Below are 18,373 nucleotides of genomic sequence, written 5' to 3' on the forward strand. Positions count from 1 at the left end.
GTAGAGATGGGGTTTCACCATGTTGGCCAGGATGGTCTTGATCTCTTGACCTTGTGATCCACCCGCCTTGGCCTCCCAAAGTGCTGGGGTTACAGGCGTGAGCCACCGCGCCTGGCCCCAATATGTCATTTTTATTTTATCCTGATTTATGGAAGATGGAAGTATCATTTATTAGTTGTATATTCCTTTTTTTTCCATTAGTTTGTAGATATTTATGATATCCCCTGCTGGGGCCACTGTTCTAGGCATGGAGGCAGACACCAGGGAAGAATATGACACATCACCATCACTGAGGTCTGTGGTACCAAATCCTACTACCTTCTGGAGTGGCTTTGGCTCTTTGGCACTGGGTTTCTTTCTTTGTCTTAGCCCACTGGTCTCTGAGTGGCCCCCTGAATGCCCCCCATTCTAAGCTCACTGGTCTCTGAGTGACCCCCTTTTCTATATGCATTCATATAGAAAAGGAGGAGTCAGCAATATCTTGTATTTCTTGTTGGGGTATTTTAGTGACTACATCCTGTGGCTGAAACATTCATATGATAATTCAAGATTTTGACACATGAAGATTCCAGGTCCACCTATGAAAAAAGATAGGAACTCTGCTTGCCAAAATTCTAGCTTTACCTAAAGGATGACAACTGGCATATAGCATGCATGCAGAAGATGGCCAATATTACATTGTTTGAAGGAGTCCATTACATAAACTATAATATTTAAGGATATGTACTTATTAATCTAGAATGAGAGCTACAGCTATGTTGATATGAATGGAACTATAAAATTCTTTCCAAATAGTATTGCCGTTTAGAGAGTGTTTTCATTTCTCTTCCTTAGGTTTTTTTCTTTTTTTGAGAGAGAGGAGATAGAGGTGGCTGCTGCAATGACAATGACAGCTATGGTTACTGTCTTAGTGAATCCTATTATTATATTAACAAAACCAAACTTCAGAGAGGTTAATTAACCTGTCTAAAATCACAAACTTGGCTGGGCATGGTGGTTCACACCTGTAATCCTAGCAATTTGGGAGGCCGAGGTGGGCAGATCACTTGAGGTCAGAAGGTCAAAACCAGCCTGGCCAACATGGTGAAACCCCATTTCTACTAAAAATACAAAAAATGTATCTGGATGTGGTGGCAGATGTCTGTAATCCCAACTACTTGGGAGGCTGAGGTAGGCAAATCGCTTGAACCCAGGAGGCGGAGGTTGCAGTGAGCCAAGATCACACCGATGCACACCAGCCTGGATGACAGAGTGAGACTCTGCCTCAAAAAAAAAAAATAATAATAAAAAAATAAAATACCTCCAACTAGTCAGTCAATGTTTTGACCTGACTGTCTTGAATTATGAGGTGTGGCTGCAGGACTTATTAATAAGAATAAAAAAAGCACAAGATAAGGCAATTCAAGTTTCATTCACTTGTTCAACAAATATTATGTAGAAAATCTGCTTTTGCCCAGCTGCTTCGCTAGGCAATGTGAATACCACCATCTAAGACAGAAACAAAACCTTCCCCTCATAAGCTTACTGTCTGGTAGGGAGGGCAGCTAAGCTATTAAACAAATCAGTACATACCAGGTGATGAGTGTTATGATGGGAAATTCAGGTGATAAGAGAGCCGGAAGCCAGAAGAATGATTTTAGGGATCAGAAAAGGCTTTCTGCAGAAAGTAAATTTTAAGCTGAAACTTAAAAGATGATTAAGCTAAAGTGGGAGTCGGGAGGAAAAGGACAGAAGTGTTCAGGGCCCAGAGGCCTTATTCTAGCATTGAAACGACAATGTAACTGGGGCACTGAGTTCAGGAGGGAGAGTGGAGACAGAAGAAGCTGGGAAGATGCAAGCCCTGCAAACCATGCTGCAGATATCATAATGTCATTCCCAGCCTAAAAGCCATGGGAAGCCCATGGAGGAGGTGACATGGAAAGCCCTGTGAACCATGCTGTAGATATTAGAAGGTTATTCCCAGCCTAAAAGCCATGGGAAGGCCAGAGGGAGATTCCTCTGGCTGTGGTGTGTGGACAGTTTGAAAAAGAATATACCCAAATGAAAGGAAGCTTTATAAGTAATTCTGATCATCACCCCAGAGTGCTGCTGGTAAAAGTGGACAGAGTGGATTTCTTTGAGAGATACTGAGGACTTAGAAGGCTTGGAAGAGTTTGTACTGAAGGAGGGAGAAAGCAATAGCATTGCCTATGCTTTTGGTTTGAAGGGAAGGGTAAATGTTAGTGAAATAGCTTTTGAAGGCCTTTAAGAAGATTGCCTACATTTTGAAATCCTACTTCTATCTGCTGGCCAAAGATCGGGAGGAACCTCATCCTCTCATTATTAAAGGAGTTGTGGGTGTAGATTTAACTGTTCTGGTATCTTAAGGTGGTGAGATTACAAATTATTTTTCTTCCTTTTTTTTTTTTTTTGTCTTCCCTGCTTTCGTTTTATAATTAAAAAGGAATTTTCTTATAAAAATACAGCTACTGTGATATCTTCTGCTGAACATGTGGCTCAGCTTACTCACAAGGTCAGGAAAGTTGGGCCCAAGTCATAAGTGCTTGAACTCAAGAAAAAAGAAAAGACAATTTCATCACCAGTGTAATTAAGTGAGCTTCCCTACAGTATCTTAACTTAGCTTCTCATCTAAGTAATATGAATCCAGCTATAGTGGGTTTTGGTGTTTATTTTAATCTTGTATTGTCATTAGCCAGTTTGTTACATTAGTTACCCTTGGGCATATTGTGGAAATGGATTTCTGTTGCATTCTTTTTTTTTTTCTTTTTTAAGGATTTAGGGTATTATGCCTGAGTGAATTGATTCATAGGGATTTTACTTACTCATTCATTGGGTGCTGCTGTGTTTTTGTTCTCCATCTGGTTAAGCTGCTGTGTTTCTCTGTATAGCATTTGCACAGCATTCACATAATACTTGGGTACATAGGTGTCAGATTTTCATTATGCCTGGATGATGTGAGTTGCGTGGAAAGCCTCCGGAACTATAAACTCTCATTTCCCAATCATGAATAGTTAGGAAACCAGAGTTCTGCATTTTCATTAACACAGGGCCTTACATGCCAGTTCAGCTTACTACCTGCTAAGCCTCCTAGTCTGTTGGAAAATGTGCATTGGCAGTTTTCCAGTCTTGCTCAGACTCATAAATAGGTGCCTTTCATATGAAATATATTATTTGCTTTGGCATATTGACACTGGAATACATTATTCTTTTAGCAGTCAAACAAATTAAAATAAAAATGATGTTTTCTTATTTTCAGTATACTAAAATGAGAATAATTGGGTTAATATCTTAATCTGGCAGTCATGAATTAGATTGTATATCTACAACCACACAATTTGGTCAGATAAAGGGCTTGGAATAACCTGGAGAGCTTACCAAAAAAAGAAAAAAAATCCTGATCTCTGAATACCATCTCTCTAAAATCATGATTTAATTGGTCTTGCGTGCAGCCTGGGCACCTGGATTTTTTTTTCAAAGCTCCCAGATGATTTCAACATGCAGTCGAGGCTGAGAACACTTGCTGTCATCACGTGTACCAGAGAGAATACTTTCGCAAGGAAACAGCCTCACCTAATTCTTCCTTTCTCTTTTGTTTTCCCTAAGTCTAGTTCACATCTTTGGGCATAGTCCTTGGCTAGAAGAATGAGAGAACTATTGAATGGTCCAAGGAGATTAAGATGGCTTATTTTATACTCCAGTTGATCATATGGAAAATTAGGGAGAATACTCAAGACCACTGGGAGCTACTATGTAGGTGAATAGATTTGTCCAAGACCCCCTCTGGCACTCCCCAGCTTGCCCCGATGTACTCCTGAGTAAAGCCTACAGTGGACACTTACATTTCCAAAGACTTCAGTCTATTAAAGGCTGCCTGATCTCATAGGTGCCTTAGACTAGTCCTTGTACAAGTATATGTGTTTTATTTCATGCCTCTAAATGGATGTTTAATACTGTTTAGAATTCAGATGTTTATTCAGAAATCCAGGTATTTGGCATCTCATAGTTTTGAACAAAATGGCGAAAACAACGTATATCAAAATATATCTTGAAGTCATGAGTACCATAGACCTTTTAAAAGTACAATTTCTAGCATCTTGTACAAAATAAGAGCCTTATTTCTATAAAACTCGATGGACTTTAGCTGGGAATGTGATGTCACTTATCCTTCAATGACTTTTTTAAAAGAATTATAAATGGATTTAAAGCTTTGGCAAAAGATGGAAAACATTCTAGCTGCTAAAAACACATAAGATATTGTTCCACTTATGATGGATAACTTTCCACTTAAGATGGATATGTTTTAGCGTATTTGAGCCTTTTAAACATTGTAGATATAATTTGTATAATGTTCTACTTAATAGTAAACTCTGTCATTCACAGTATCCCCTTTCTCATTTTTCTAGCTACAGTTTTTGGTAAACCACCTGGTGTACTTGCAATGCTATCATGAGCTATGGCTTGGTGTTACAAGCTCTGGAGAGTGAGTTTCTATTTTCAATAACTATTAAGAAAACAATTTTACTTTCACTATTTTCTGGTAGGTTTAACATTCATTTAAGTGAGGTATCTGAATATTTTGTTGAAAATATAATCTTTCACCATGAAACTATCTGAATTTGAGATTTCAGTATAAAAGAAGCTCTTTTCAGTTATTGCAAAAAGTTAAGAACCTCCTGCAATTTTCCTCTGAAAAATAAAACTGCTTTTATAGAGCTTTTGATAATTATCATATATCTGTGCATTCACACACACCATTGTGTTCATCTCCCATCCATGTCATTAGTCATCCATGTCATTAATCACACTGGATTTCATTGTATAGAATCTGGGTATTTCAATCTAAGAAGAGTGCTGTCATTTGGTTATATTTAGGCAGATTTCTTCAATTTATAATCTGGAATGTGTATTTTGGTTTTCTTTAACTGGATGTTCAAAGTATACTTAAATGGCTCCACCAAACCACTGAAGAAATACAGCAGTGATGACTGGTCTCTCTCTGTCTTTCCATACTCAGCAGTTATAGAGGCATCATATGATTATTTTTATGTAGTTAATCTTAGAATATGCAAAACAAATTATAATAAAAAGGTGTGGACTCTTACTGGATTATAGGTTGCACGTATTTATTTTTCACCAGCACACTTCTTATTTGTAACTTGTTGATCTCCTTCAGAAATATTTTCTTTTCCATTTAAAAATTTTAATTTGAGACCACAAACTCTTCTCTTTTTTTTCGCATATAGAAATGCTTAAGTTATTTGCATTATGATTAATTTTATCTGCAAATAATGGAAATCCTAAAATAAAAGTACAGACATAAGGAATCCAGAGTTGGTAGAGTGACTCAACTGTCATCAGGGACCTGGAGTTCTGTATCCTTAGCACACTCAAGGTTGCCTCATGGTTCAAGACTGCTGCTGGATTACCAGTCACCCCAGTAAGAAGGAAGCTAAAAAAGAAAAGTGGGAAAGCAAAAGAGGTGTCCTCTTCTTCATAAAGTGTTTTTTTTTCTGTGAATCCCATACATTACTTCTGCTTAGGTCTTGTTGGTCAGAACTAACTCACATGACCATACCTTGTCGACAGGAAGGCTTGGGTTGCTAGAATGGTGGTTGGGTATATACCATCCCAAATCCCAAATATATTCTGTGGGTTTTTTGTTTGTTTGTTTTTTGTTTTTTTTGCTAAGAAGAAAGAGGAAATAGACACTGCGATAGGAAATAGCAGGCTTTGCTGCCTCACTGTTGTCAGATGTAAGATATTCTTAAGTTACTTCAAGCAGAAATACTTATATTACTTATTGACAGAGTAAATAAATGATGTAAGTAAAGCTAGTTAGGAACTTGCCATATTGGCGTTCATTGTGAGAATTTATCTAAAAACGATGGACTGCAGGAGGAGAAATACAGGGCCAAATACATAAAAATTTCCAACAACTATATGAAAATTCAAAAATGTATCTATATGGTAATCACCTGTCTGATGACTTCATTTATTCAGAATCTCTTTAAGAGAGAGGGTTCTATATTTGGTCAATTGTTTTGGTCAATTCAGAGTTGGGGAACAATTACAAAATTCCGAAGGTCTCAGAAAATACTTGGCTATTCACAGTATTGCACGCTGTAGCTTCTTTAGACACTCTGCAGAATTCTTGGGAGTTGGTCATCAGTAGCACATGGTAAAAAGGTGATTAAATCTTCTGGTTGTCTGTTGCTAACAAATCATCCAAAAATGTAGTGGCTTGAAACAACAATAACTGGTTTGCTCGCAATTCCACAGTTTGGGCAAGACTCAGTGGGGATGGCTTATCTCTGCTCCTGTGCTATCAGATGGGGTAGCTTACCTGGAGGGGCTGAAGGACCCCCTTCCGTAATGGTTTAATATACATAGCAAGTAAGTCAGTGCTGGCTATCTACTGGGAGGTCTCAATTCTCCTCATGTGGCCTCTCCACATGACTAGGCTGAGCTTCTCACAGAATGGCAGCTGATTTCAAAGAGGGATCATCTTGAAGAATAAGCATTTTAAGAGTACAAGACCCAGTGTGCAAGCACTTATCAAGTTTCTGTTAATGTCCCATTAGCCAAATCTAGTCCCATGGCAATTGGAAGGGGATACCCGTGGACCTGTAAATACCAAGAGGTGTGGTTCTTTGGAGGCCATTAAAGTAACTTTCTGCCACAGTAAGTTCTTAGGCAGAAAAAATACACACTGTTTATTAAGGTACTACCATGTGCCAGTCTCTGTCCTTAAACATAGAGCTGCTCTGCAAAAATAGTCTCTGTCCCATTTTCCAGATAAGAAAAATCAGGTTCGAAATGTTTTAAATGACCTGCAGGAGGTTACAAAGCTCCTAAGTGGTGAGGCTCCATATTTCAGCCTACCTCTGAATAACTACAAAGTCCTTGCTCTTTGCAGGGCCTCCAGCTGCCTTTTAAACGACATGGTCCATTGTCACTGCTGCAGGCACATCTGTCCTGTGAGCTTTCACTCTAAGTACAATAAAGGACTTACCACCGGATACATTGTTTTTTGAATTGACAACGAGGGAAAAAGATTCCTGAGCATTCTAATTAACCAAGTACCACTCCTGTGCTGCAGAGATGGCTACCAGTGAGAGCTGTAAAAGGAAAGTGCTTGGCAGTGAAGCAAGACAAGAAACCTGGTCCTTTGTGCTCTGTCCCATTGCAAGCTTTTCCTAGCAAACCTGACCAGTGACAACAGTGTCTGAAGTCTTTTCTAGAAAGCTCTCCATATTGGTATCTTTTTCCTAGAGTAAGGGCTTATTACAAGGGCATTAAAATATGCTAATTTCTAATACTTTCTAATTGGCATATCCACATATCAAAGCTTTCACTGGAACATCATTGTCAGAAAAAGTATGGGTCATGTACATGGCCGTGAAATTCCATTCTTTATATTTTAAGCAGCATCAAGATTGTTCTTTTCCTTCGCTGTTTGGCAGATTCAAATTCCTCTTTAAAATGGGAGAAGTTAGTTACTTATCAAAGCATTTGATTAATTAGCTAGACCTGTCAGGCCAAACAGAACTAGCCAAGTCTTTTAAATCTCTTAATATGAGCCAATTTTCACAATAACTTGTTTCATTCATGGCCTTCACATTTTAAATTCTTGCTCATTAGTGACCTGGTATTTGGGCTTGTCTGAAAGGAGAGCATCCATTGTGTTAAACAGGGCTCATTATGGATTATAGGTTTTCGAATGGGGATGCCTATGCACAAAAGACTGCCCTCCCATTTTCCTCTGAATCGCTAATTGGACCTTCGCCTTGTTTTTACAAGCAAAGGCTAAGCTTCAATAAGGAGACAGGCTTTTATAATGCCACAGTTTGGGTTGTACTGAAGAGCTGGTGACCTATCATTATCAATACTGATGTGGAACTAAAGTAAAGCATGTGTTTGGTTTTGCTAGAGACAATAAAAGTAATGGCTGCTTTTAAAATCAGTAAAACACTGAACTTGATAGAAGGAGAAATTCATTGAATATATCACCCTGCAATAGCTCAATTCCATCAGTACTAAAATGCAACCACCAAACACTCAGAAATAAACACTAGTTTTTTTTTAAAAAAAAAAAAAGAAAGAAATGAATCACAGGCCTGCACCCACAATACCCATGCATCGACTTCTAAGAAAATAGATTTTTATATTCCCAAATAAATACATGTATTACTATATCCCCAAGGTTTTAGCATCCTCATTGTACATCAGGCTAATGTCTTTAACACAAATGCTTTTTGAATTTTCCTTAGTTAAAATAAACTTCTATTTTGGTGTGTATTTTCAGCGTGTTTTAAGATTCTGTTTGTGTTGCTTTCAGTAATTCTTTTTATTTTCTTTTCTTACAGAATTTACTGTTTATTTTCAAATTACTCCAGACCCTAATAGTCTATTTTGCTTTTGGCAGAATTTGTATAGCTATTGAATTGCATTCTGTTTTGTTGAATTTCACTCAATGAGTGTCTCTCCAATGGCTTCTATCAGTGACAAAACATTAAACTGCTTCTTTAGGGCCTTTGGGTTGTGTTTGTAACATGTATCCACAATCAGCTGTCATAATAAGCCAAGCATCCTGATTAATTCACTGTACCCTCCAGTGGAAGTATTCACTGATGTAGCTAGTTGAAATGCTGATACACAAGTTTCTGTTGGTCTTTTAAAAGAAATGATTTTCCTGGTAGTTTTATCAGTTTTAACAATTCAGATTTCATACATTTGAGGTTAGAAAATTCAGCAGACAGCCTAAATGCGGCATCATGCTAATGGAGTCCTGGAAGCTGCTGGTGTTAAAATGAGTAAATTAAGGAGTCAACACTGCTTATTTAGGCGCATTAGGATAAAATAGTATGAGAGCTCGGACTTAACAAAAATCAATTCAGCACGCAGAGTGCACATCCATCAGGACTTTGTTATGATGTCAGGGTGAACAGCAACTCTGTTTTATTTTATGAAGAATGCTACATTAGCATCATCGCATCTTGGGTGGCTGTGACATTTGCTGTTATGGAACTACTTTTCGGCAGCCATGGGGCCCCCGGGGACTACTCCAACTACATTAAAAAATTAAGTTGGTATCAAATGACTTATTGAACTCTCTGTTGATATCCTTGGGATTTGGTCGTCAGTCTACACAGTAGTTAGTCTCCTTTCACAGCGACTGCGTTAAGTAGGAAGTTGTAACAGTTATTGGCGATTTGAGCAAATTATTTTTCTCTATCCAGCCCCTACATACAACAACAATAGTAATAAACGCAGCTTGAGTGAAAAGTACATTCCAGGTAAGGCATGGATGCTTTGTTTACATGGTATGTGGTTTTATTTCACAATAACCCCTAAGTAGATATTATGCCCTTTGTGAGATTTAAGCATTGCTTTAGTCAGTTAATCAAAAATCATAAACCGAAGCTCATGCCATTGACCACAATTATATAAAAGAAGTTTGAAATGTTCTTTTGATATAGATTTTGCACCATGATAGACTTCACAGATAATGTAACTAATTCGTAGCTCTGTTTTATTTTTATGTACCCATATTCTGCTTGTCAGAAAAATAAAAAAGGTGTTGGAACATACTCTTAGCTGTGTTCCCTCTCAGAAACTATTAGCCTTCATTATTTAAAGTATGGGAGGTTAGATATTTAATTTTACAAGCCTAATTATTGACTAACATTTTAATAAACATTTGACATTTATTAAGAATTCAAAATATATAACCATTTAATTATTTACATACTACCTAATATGTAATATATTGTCTCATGAAATAAAAATTTCATGCATGAAATACTACACTCTGTTCATATTATTGTCACAACATCTTCTGTTTCCCTTTTCTTAACTTTGTTATTTTTTGATTATGAAATTAATGTGAATTCATTGCTAAAGCTTAGGAAAGCATAATGAAGAAAATAAAGATGATACATACCACTTAAAGGTAAGCCCTGCTAATAGTTGATATTCTTTCAGAATTTTTATGTACATTTTCTTCCATATATGTATACAGTTTTCTTATGTGTGATATATATATTGTTTTGCAACTAGTCCATGCATTCTGAGGATATAGCAGAATTTATTTTATTAATTACTTGCTGTCGGAAGTTGATTCTGAGCTATTGTGAGGATGAACAACATTTCTTTGACCATTCTTGTACATATAACTTCTATAAACGAGGTGAAAGGTTATGCATGTTAAATATTCAGATATGTTACCAAAATACCTTCCATAATAACACCTATGTAAGAAGTTGCCTGATTCTCACTTTACTTGTAGGATTAACTGGGACAGCATGGTCATTCCTTTCTTAACTCAGTCCTTCAAAGCCATTTGAGTGCCTACGCTGCATTAGGCACTGTGCGAGGAGACAGCACTGGTAGGAGACACATAATCCTGCTGCTTACCTGGAATGTACCATGCAATGGGTGGAGACTAATCTGAAATAAATAACTGTACAAATGCCTTTCTAATGGAACTTGTGTTGTGAAGGAAATGTTACGTCATCAAACCTGATCTAGCGTGGAGAGTCAGGAAAGTCTTCCCTGAAGAAGTGACATTTGACACTTGAAAGGTGTCGTTGTAATGAGTTTAATATACATTGTGTTACATCATGCTAATAACCATTAACCATTACATTTTTGCTGAAAAATGCTGTGTATGTTTTGGCACTTCTTAAATCAGATCATTTTATTGTTTTATTGTTGGACCGAAAAAAATGGACTAGTTCTCTTTTCCACTTCTCTTCCCCTGTTTGCCCCAGTTAAAATTAACATGTGATAGTCCACCACTATTTTTTCTTTCTTTTTTTTTTCTATTTGTTGTTATACAGGTAAACGTGTGCCATGGTGGTTTGCTGTACCTATCAAGCTGTACCTAGGTGTTAAGCCCGACATGCATTAGCTCTTTTTCCTGATGCTCTCCCTCCCACCACTGCCTGCTCTCCCACCCCACTGTGTGTTGCAGAACTGTTTTTTAAAGGAAAAAATGGTCTCCAATTCAGCAGAGTTGTATGTCTCCAGGATGGGGTTTCATCTCCCATGCAGTGTATTCAGGTAGCTCAACGCTACTCATTTTTTCCACCTGAGTTAGCTGAAGCTCTAGCTGCAGTTGTCTAATAATGATTTTTAAGCATCTTAAGCAAAAATGAGTGGGCATTGGAGTACTACCATACTTAGAATGTGAATATTAGTACCTCCATAGTCTGGCTTTCTCTCTCTGGAAACATTTTATCCACCACTGTGTCCACAAATGCCAAAATGACTAGTAAGGAAATGAAAATATGTGGCCCTTGAATGCAATTTGTGACCAACATTTTTTTTCTGATTAACAGAATATATTTTTTTTTCATTGAATCCATTATTTTCTTTAGTCTCAGCATTGTCTATAGACAAAAGTTTTTGCGGTTCCTTGTTAAACATTTCAAAATTGCTTTTTACTGTATAAAACTCTACAACTATTATTTTCCTAAAACTTCAATTCATAAATTGGTAATTTATTATGATAAATTGATGCAGAAAAATTGTAGTATAATATAAACTTCATGTTGAATTGAGCCAACACCCCTATATATGAATCTCAAAGAGCTGTGGCTATTTGATTTCTTTATTCAAAGAAAAATTGATTCATAACCATTGTTGATGCAAATATTACTGGTTAAGATGCAGTGGGTTTCTAGTTCTCTTTTCTGTGTGAAATGTATGCTTGGTTGACCAGGATTCAGTGAAACCTCTCATTAGGGTACTATGGTTCATTAAGGTTTAAAGAGGCATCACTGAAATTTGAATTGGCCATGCTGTGATTGCCAAGTCTCACTGAGTGGTAATTGGGCTGCATCGTGTTATGTGCTTTACTTCTGCAATGGTTTTTAGAGTTGCTACAAAAATAATAATAATAGTGGTTAAAATCTGTGCTATATAAAACATCAGCAAGCTTCTTAGTGATGGTATCTTTCTGTTTATAAATTGAGATTTAAAAAATCATATTCCTATAAAGAACATTCAAGCACCAAATTTGAATATGATTCTGAGTTTGTTTTTCACTTATTGGAAAGAGTATGCTAATATAATCTTGTTTCTATTTCATTTTCTCAAACTGGAAGAAATATCTGAATGTGCCTGTAGCACTAGAAAAATCAATAAGTAATCTAGATATTGATTTACTGAATGCCCAACATGCAGAAACCATATTCAGTATGCGACAATTCAGTTTAGAGTGAACTGAAACAAGGGAGAAGTTACTAATGGGCCGGGAATTACTAGGCAGATGCATATCAGAGCCAGATCCACAAGGGAAGGGCTTATTTCGCCTACATGATAAAATAATTTGTATTCAGGCACTTGAGAAACAACAATTTACCATAATTGGACCAGCCAAAAATATTTCTTTTATTAAAACAAACCCACAATACTAGCCTGTCTGTGCTTTGCTGGCTAGAAAATGCCCTCATAAGTCATAAATTTATCCTTAAAAACATATTTAAAAAAGAGTCTTAACTAGTTCAAATAGTTTTCTCTTTATGCACCATGAAATCTGTCAGTGTTGGTTACTTTATCTGCACATTTCACTCTGGATGGTGGTTTGTAAGCCTGCCTACCTACCTGTGCTGCTATGTTGGGAGTCTCACTTTGCTCACCTCGGTTTCCCCAAGTGTTACGTTTCATTACTGGGAGGAACTGGCCACTGCTGTCACCTCACCACCTACCATAAGGCGTAATGTATGATATATATCTAACATATATTTGATGAATAAGTTAATTACTCTGGCTTCCTACCTGTCGCGCAGTGGCTGACACATGTATATTTGCACTGCCTTTGTGAGTGGGTGAATGTATGTATTTACCATTTGGAAATATTTTCAGTTTTCTCAGCATGACTGTGTAGAGGCCTAATCACAGACTTTTAGGTAAAAACATTTAGGAAAAAGTTCTTTGCAGATATCCTTTTGGAATATCCCTGTAAGATTTGCTTTTTGTCAGTTACTCCCCAATCCTCCTGCCTACCTTATCCCTCCCATTGAAAAAAGAGCAACAACATGAGATATTTGGTATATGCTGCCCTGCTGAGTTGTTGTGAGTTTGCCATCATTTTCATTTGTTGCTGCGCTTGTGCTCAGTAGTGCATGGCACTATGGTGCTCATGTAAGGTTCACGTTTGGTGATTGTTATATTCTTGCGGATGCATCCTGACTATATTGGGTCCCCTTGAGACTAGTGTTGCAACTGAAAGAAGCAGAGATGGAGTTCCTACCCTCCATCACCTCGACTTCATGTCTTTGTGAGTTCTTTAACTATTTGGTCTTCGCAGAATTGATCAGGCTAAGGAGCAAACAGGACAGTGTCAGATGCCAACCAGTCAGGTGAAAGTATTGTGCTTTGGAAGGAAGGATGGTTGAAGAATGAGAGGGACGGGAAGGAGGGAGTTACAGAGAAGGGGACAAGAGTATGTGTGCTAAGGTATGGAATGGTAGTTTGAGGAAAGCTGGGTCCACGTGTTCTGTTATGATGCAGCCCCCTCACTGCTGCTTCCTAAAGGGACCTTCAGAAAGAGCCACATTTGTTTTCAGGGCTTTCTGGAGTTAAACCTCTTTGGGTTGCTGCATTAGTCTCCGGGGAACCCAAGACAGTCAGGATGCATCCCCAAGAGACTGTAAATGCATGTAATTTAATTGTTATAATTGTCATTTTCCTGTTTGCATCTCAGTTAAACATTGTCAAAAATGTTGAGATGCTACTTCTCTTGATTTCAGTTTCCCCACAGAGCAAAGCCTGAGATAAGACCTTGAGTGCCAACAGTTTATTTGACTTGTGAGCCTAGAAAGTAGAAGTGAAGTAGAGAGTAAGCTAGGAACAGAGGTAAACCCAGTGAAGAATGTGCTGTTTAGGAGTTACCACTGTGGGCCGCTGAGGTTCAATCCTGCAGGAAACCTTCTGAAGAATCACATAGTAAATGTAACCTCAAACTAGCGCATCTAAGTCACGCTGTTCAATAGAACTTTTTGTAATGATGGAAACATTGTGTATCCACACTGTCTTCTATAATAGCCACATGTAGCTATTTAGCATCTGAAATATGACTAGTGTGATTGAGGGAGTACATTGTTAGCATTGGCTAATGTTAGTTAATGTAAGTGTAAATAGCTAATGACTGCTGGATTGTACAGCACAGGTCTAAAGGACTGGAAGCTCAGGTGTTTATCACTAGCTCTCATTCCATATGTGGGTCTTATGAGGGTGTGGATGTTAAAGTCCCTCATACTTCCAACCTGCCCTGCTCGGGGCTAAGATAGCTTCCATGACTTGGGAGAAATCCCTGAGGAAGAAAAGTTGAGAGAATCAAAGTCCTTGCGAGGAGACATTGCCTTCATGCAAGAAAACTGTCCTTGACAGCTCAGAGGAAATTGTAGGCCGAGAGGATCCACAGAGAGCACAAAATGCCTCTGTTATGCTGCCTTGTGAGGCTTTGAAAAAGCGACAGTTTGGTACATTTAAATCTGTGTTTATGATTCTGAAGTATCAAAGTTCACATAATAAGAAATGTAATTCTAGTAATAATCCTGAAGTTTTCAGTTAATTTGATGCTTTGAAACTTTTAATGTTTTCTAAATAGCTTTTTTTTTTCCTCTTAAAACTTTAATTATTTCGATTGTACTCTAATTTAGGCACTAGGACAAAATGGTCACCTCATTAGTAAGTAGTATTTTCTGTGTTTTCAGTTATTACATTTTGAAATGCAAGTGGAAAATGGTGTCTGCCTTACATTTTTATTTTCATAGAAGGGTATTTGAATTGGTTTCAACCATCATAAAGACTATTTCAACTTATTTGTCACTAATGAATGCCATAGCTTTGTAAATGGCATAAGCTAAATAAAAATAGTATAATAAAAAATGTGGCAACTCTAGTGAATCAAACTGTGAAAAATGATGAGGCTCTATTTTCTTAAAGTTGGATTTAAACTATTCTATGGATATTTAAATTTTTACAAATTAAATTTTCTGAGAAAATCTCGCTTATCCCTAAACATACCCATCAAGCTGTAAAAAATGTAGAGTTTATATAGATAAATGAAGCTAAATAATATATGAGTGTTGCTATGTAGATATTAAAACAAAATTTACTCTTGCTTTTTGCATTTCTATGAAATAACTGTTTAAAGGTTAGGAATAAAGGCCAAAATTTGCATTTAAATGGATATATTTTAAGAAGAAATGCCAATTTGTGACCTTTACCCTTGCCGCTAGTATGGGTTTTTTTTTAGGATTAACAATCAAACTTCAGAGAAAACACAGGAAATAGAAGTGAATTGATAGAAAATGTCTAGTTTAAAGAACTTTCCAGAAAACAGTTTTTATAGCCTGTAGGGAGGCCTAATCGGGCCTTGTCGTGAATTAATTTAGTCGTGTAAAATATATTTGATGGTGGCAATGATAGCGAAAGATTGATTCATAGTGGCATAAATCAGGGGTCCTAATCACTGCAGAGTCAGTGGAAATGAATAGTTAAAATTGGAAGAGACCAATATGTTAGCAATCAGAAGTTATTAAGTTGCTTCATTCTATATATTCGTGTATGCATTTAAAAATCTTAAGAAGATAGTTCAAAATGTATTAGGGAATCTTTAAATTTGTAAAATCTACAATGGGTACTACAGTATATCTACCTGTGAACCACCAGAGTTGCTGGTCTATTTCATCTTTCAAGTTGTATTAGCCATTGTTAGTGTGATTATGGTAATAGACATTAGGTACTGATTCAAAGTATGTTTTTTTTTTTTTTTTCTTGAGACGGAGTTTCACTCTTGTTACCCAGGCTGGAGTGCAATGGCGCGGTCTTGGCTCACCGCAACCTCCACCTCCTGGGTTCAGGCAATTCTCCTGCTTCAGCCTCCTGAGTAGCTGGGACTACAGGCACGTGCCACAATGCCCAGCTAATTTTTTTTTTTTTTTGTATTTTTAGTAGAGACGGGGTTTCACCATGTTGACCAGGATGGTCTCGATCTCTTGACCCCGTGATCCACCCGCCTCGGCCTCCCAAAGTGCTGGGATTACAGGCGTGAGCCACCGCGCCCGGCCCTCAAAGTATGTTTTAAAGTAGTCCTCTCTGTTCATTGACTAGTTGCATGTCTATGAGAATATGTTTATGTATATATTTATATATGTGTGTACATATACATATGTATATGTATAGTAGGTTGACTATATATGTAGAGACTATACATACATATATATATATATATATATATAGACTCTCTCTATGAACATATATATGTATGTATGTTTGAGTGAGTGAATGATTGAAAAAGAGATTGATTCATCAAAGCTGACTCTTCCCTTACTGTGGTATAATACAACTAAATGGAACATATTTTTAGTTTAGTTTTTGCTGTTGTGTGCATGTAAAGTCCCCTATAACAACCTTTTTTCCAAAACTGTGCAATTTCTGGTACTGCTGTTTCTCCTATTGTTACTTTTTATTTATTACTTGGGCCTTGGATACATGAGGAAAAAGTCAACCTTTGAACTTCAGACCATTCTCCCTGGACTGGTTCAGGAATCAGAGGATGAAGGAAGGAGGATACATGAAGATATATATGAAGTAGGTGTTCTATTCAGAAATGAAAGAACATGTGAAATATCAGTTAATGCCAGTTCATACGGAGTCCAGAATTCTATTTAATATATCAGACAGTCAATAAGGTCTAAGACAGGCCAACTGAAGTACCCTATTTAGAGGAAAGTTGGCCTCATGGAAATTTGTTAGCCATCACCTAGGCTCAACCAATGAGAAATTGATATTAAGTCAGGACATTCAGTCCTTGTACTACTAGGAAGAAAGATCCAGAAATCCGAGCTCTTAAAATCTGAGTGAGGGTAAAGGCAAGTAGAGGGGGAATGACCCAAGGAGCATAGTCCCTATGGGACTGACTCAACCTAATTGTAATTGCTCGAGGTCAGTGTATCTTTGAATCCATTGTCGCTTGCTCAGATACTGGACCAAAGCAGTTTCTACTAGCACTGCCCTGGAATAGGGCATTGCACCATTCTTTTAGAAACTGGACCTTAAGAAACTAGTGGCCATTTCAATTCCATTTTGATATTTATTACAGCTTTCTTAGCAGATGCCAGATAGTGTGTTAGGTCCCATCACTCATATTGTCTTAGTATCCGTTAGGGCTAAGTACCATTTTCTTACCTACCCTTTTCTGAATGTAGCTTATGCAGAAAAAGTCAGGCAAGTATGTTATAGACATAGCAGAAAAAGTTATGTCAAATAACCTTCAGCGAAAGATTTTACTGTGTACTTTTTGATTCCTATTTTTGCTAAACAGGTTTAAATCCTTAAATGGTTACAGAATTTCCCAAAGAGTAGATTGTTTGTAGATATTAGACAATAATAACCAACCAAACAAAAAAAACCCCACAAATCCACAGAACTAATAAATACAGGCAAAAACTGAGGGGTCCCTACTCAAAAAAAATTTGGAAAAGAGTGGGTTCAACAGGTTAGTTTGCTTCTACTACAAAGGAGGCTTTCAGTTTGCTGTTATACTGTAGTATCCAAGAGGTACTAATGTATGCAGAGCTTCCCACAATCATTTGATCTGGGACTAGTGTGTATTGAAACATCTTGAGTGACTGGTGTCCTATAGCACAAATTTGTTAAAATTCCAGTGACCCAGCTTTATCCATCACTAGGAGAAGCTAACCTCAGGGAAACTCAGGGAGGGATGCTGGGAATGGACCTGCTGGTTGTACTTCAAAAGAAGCAAAGACAAAAGGGATCCACACAGAAGCCCCAAAAAGAATCGAGGTTAATGAAGCATTCTGCATATGATGACTGTCTTTAAAACAGGAATCCTCCAATCTGAAATGGCACAGACACTGTAGGAAAAAAAATTGAAATGTCTAAAATTATGAATGTTATCCATAGGTTGCCCATACTAGTCAATCAAATTCTAGAAGATGGAAATGACTATATAAATCCTTCCCCTTGCTCCCATCTTGAGGATTAATTTATGGTTAAGAGATCCATAGAGGCTTGTTAACAGGAAATCAGACTTTCAGAGCTGTATCCTAAACTTTGGTAATGATAGACAGTTAAACAGAATACTTACCTGAATGAATCAGTGTGGCAGAAACATGCACAGGATTTGAAAATTTTATGACTCCAAAAGCATATCTGTATGCCAATTGATAACAAATATTAGATGATTCAAGAAATATTTGGTGAAATAATGAAGGTAGGTTGTATAGAAAGCACTTGTGCTTAGAGAGTTCATAAAGTTTTTCAAAATGATAAGAGGAAGTAAAACTCTTGTAATTAACTAGAAAGATATGATGTATTGATCTGTAAATTAAAGAAT

At 37.2% G+C, this 18,373-nt stretch overlaps 1 protein-coding gene and 1 long non-coding RNA gene across 3 annotated transcripts in view; both read left to right on the forward strand.

Moving 5' to 3' along the window:
- The window catches only part of LOC116530210, a 3,839-nt gene extending 456 nt beyond the window's left edge, over positions 1 to 3,383 (forward strand). The window contains exons 2-3 of the long non-coding RNA XR_004259878.1: positions 465 to 469; positions 2,099 to 3,383. This is a non-coding gene — a long non-coding RNA (uncharacterized LOC116530210). The remainder of the gene's footprint in view (positions 1 to 464; positions 470 to 2,098) is intronic.
- MACROD2 (mono-ADP ribosylhydrolase 2) overlaps positions 1 to 18,373 on the forward strand; it is a 2,030,631-nt gene that overhangs the window by 824,863 nt on the left and 1,187,395 nt on the right. The window lies entirely within an intron of this gene.

The sequence above is a fragment of the Sapajus apella genome, unplaced genomic scaffold, assembly GCF_009761245.1.
Source record: "Sapajus apella isolate SASKATOON/1434 unplaced genomic scaffold, GSC_monkey_1.0 scaffold65, whole genome shotgun sequence".
NCBI lineage: Eukaryota > Metazoa > Chordata > Mammalia > Primates > Cebidae > Sapajus > Sapajus apella.